Below are 3,353 nucleotides of genomic sequence, written 5' to 3'. Positions count from 1 at the left end.
CGGCGGCGGTGGAGCACGGCGGCCGGCCGGCGGCGAGCGGCGGAGGGCGAGCGGCGGCCGGGGCGAGGAGGCTCGGGCCCGGGAGGGCCGGGAACGGGGCGGCAGGCCTCGGCGGACGGCGCGGTGGAGGCGCGCGACGTGGCGGTGGCGGGGCGGTCGGACGTGTCCATTGGCAGACGATTCGTCCGGCAGCGCGCGGTGGAGAAGCTAGGGTTCGTCTGCGATTTCGTTTTTCGGAATGCCCACATATAAATAGGTAGAGGGAGCTAGGAGGCTCCAAATGAGGTGCGGTTTTCGCCCACACGAGCGTGATCGAACGTCCTAGAGCATGGAAGAGAGTTTGGTGGGTTTCGGGCTGGTTTTTGAGGGGGTTTTTGCTGGAAACTCAAATGGACTTTGCGGATGCCCGGTTAACCGTTGGAGTACCAAACGACCTCCGAATGGAACGAAACTTGACCGGTAGTCTCCGGGTGGTATATTAAGGCCACTTGACAAGCCTCGGTCCATTCCGAGAAAGTTTGACACCCGCACACGAAAGAAAACGAAAGGGGTGCACCGGAGGAGATAGGAGCGCCGGATTGCAAAACGGACAACGGGGAAAATGCTCGGATGCATGAGACGAACACGTATGCAAATGCAATTCACATGATGACATGATATGAAAATGCATGACATGAAAAAATACAAAACGAAAGACAAAACCCGACAACGGAGGGAATATCATAACACATAGCCGGAAATGGCAAGAGCGGAGTTACAAATATGGCAAGTTACATGCGGGGTGTTACAATAGACCACAACATGTCCCTAGTGAGCCTCTAGTTGACTAGCTCGTTGATCAACAGATAGTCATGGTTTCCTGACTATGGACATTGGATGTCATTGATAACGGGATCACATCATTAGGAGAATGATGTGATGGACAAGACCCAATCCTAAGCATAGCACAAGATCGTGTAGTTCGTTTGCTAGAGCTTTTCCAAATGTCAAGTATCATTTCCTTAGACCATGAGATGGTGCAACTCCCGGATACCATAGGAGTGCTTTGGGTGTGCCAAACGTCACAACGTAACTGGGTGGCTATAAAGGTGCACTACGGGTATCTCCGAAAGTGTCTGTTGGGTTGGCACGAATCGAGACTGGGATTTGTCACTCCGTATGACGGAGAGGTATCTCTGGGCCCACTCGGTAATGCATCATCATAATGAGCTCAATGTGACCAAGTGTTTGGTCACGGGATCATGCATTACGGTACGAGTAAAGTGACTTGCCGGTAACGAGATTGAACAAGGTATTGGGATACCGACGATCGAATCTCGGGCAAGTAACGTACCGATTGACAAAGGGAATTGTATACGGGATTGATTGAATCCTCGACATCGTGGTTCATCCGATGAGATCATCGTGGAACATGTGGGAGCCAACATGGGTATCCAGATCCCGCTGTTGGTTATTGACCGGAGAGTCGTCTCGGTCATGTCTGCATGTCTCCCGAACCCGTAGGGTCTACACACTTAAGGTTCGGTGACGCTAGAGTTGTAGAGATATTAGTATGCGGTTAACCGAAAGTTGTTCGGAGTTCCGGATGAGATCCCGGACGTCACGAGGAGTTCCAGAATGGTCCGGAGGTAAAGATTTATATATGGGAAGTCCTATTTTGGCCACCGGAAAATGTTCGGGATTTTTCGGTATTGTACCGGGAAGGTTCTAGAAGGTTCCGAAGTGGGGCCCACCTGCATGGGGGGACCCACATGAACGTGGGTAGTGGGGGCAAGGCCCCGCACCCCTGGTCAAGGTGCACCAAGATCCCACCTTAGAAGGAATAAGATTATATCCCGAAGGGATAAGATCAAGATCCCTAAAAAAGGGGGATAACAATCGGTGGGGAAGGGAAATGATGGGATTTCTTTCCCCCACCTTTGCCAACGCCCCAATGGACTTGGAGGGCAAGAAACCAGCCCCCTCCACCCCTATATATAGTGGGGAGGCGCATGGGAGCAGCACCCCAAGCCCCTGGCGCCTCCCTCTCCCTCCTGTGACACCTCTCCCTCTCGCTGAGCTTGGCGAAGCCCTGCCGAGATCCCCGCTGCTTCCACCACCACGCCGTCGTGCTACTGGATCTCCATCAACCTCTCCCTCCCCTTGCTGGATCAAGAAGGAGGAGACGTCTTCCCCAACCGTACGTGTGTTGAACGCGGAGGTGCCGTCCGTTCAGCGCTCGGTCATCGGTGATTTGGATCACGACGAGTACGACTCCATCAACCCCGTTCACTTGAACGCTTCCGCTCGCGATCTACAAGGGTATGTAGATGCACTCTTTTCCCTCTCGTTGCTAGAAGACTCCATAGATTGTTCTTGGTGATGCGTAGAAATTTTTTAATTTCTGTAACGATCTCCAACACTTTTCTCCCTCTTTCCCCTCTTTCCATTTCTTCCTGGTTGTCGCAACCAGATGTTGGAGCCCAGGAGCCAGACGCCACCGTCGACGATGACTCCTTCTACACTGGAGGTGACTACTACTATGTGCAGGCTGCTGACGATGACCAGGAGTAGTTTAGGAGGATCCCAGGCAGGAGGCATGCGCCTCTTTCGATCTGTATCCCAGTTTGTGCTAGCCATCTTATGGCAACTTGTTTAACTTATGTCTGTACTCAGATATTGTTGCTTCCGCTGACTTGTCTATGATCGAGCACTTGTATTCGAGCCCTCAAGGCCCCTGGCTTGTATTATGATGCTTGTATGACTTAATTATGTTTTTAGAGTTGTGTTGTGATATCTTCCCGTGAGTACCTGATATTGATCATACATGTTTGCGTGCATGATTAGTGTACGATTGAATCGGGGGCGTCACAAGTTGGTATCAGAGCCGACTGCCTGTAGGAATCCCCCTTCCACACTCCTTGGCCGAAGTTGAGTCTAAACATTGTAAAACTTTTACTAACATGGTTGTGCGGCTTACGGGCCCACATCGCCATTGGGTGGTATTAGTATCTTTTACTCCTCATCTATACTCTGGGACTCTGATCTCTCTTCTATTCGGGTTAAATGATTTTACTAACTCTAACTCTAGGTTCTCGTAATTACTTTCTTCCGGAGAGCCTCTTATTACAGATGATCGCCTGTTGCACCAAAAGATTCAGAAGATACTCTCCGATGTTATCCCGAGAACTTGTGCTCATTGCGTTTGCAATTCCCTTCCACCGTCAACCCCTATAGATAACTACATGCACTTGCCATTCTTACCTTAGTCCCCAGTTGCTCTTGTTATTACAAGCTACCCCGAAATACTTGTTGTTGTTCCGAGAATCCTTGTGCCTACTGCCTTGCAGTTCCTTGTCACCTGAATACACCTA

The sequence above is a fragment of the Triticum aestivum genome, chromosome 2D, assembly GCF_018294505.1.
Source record: "Triticum aestivum cultivar Chinese Spring chromosome 2D, IWGSC CS RefSeq v2.1, whole genome shotgun sequence".
Taxonomy (NCBI): Eukaryota; Viridiplantae; Streptophyta; class Magnoliopsida; order Poales; family Poaceae; genus Triticum; species Triticum aestivum.
Note: the sequence above shows the minus strand (reverse complement) of the source record.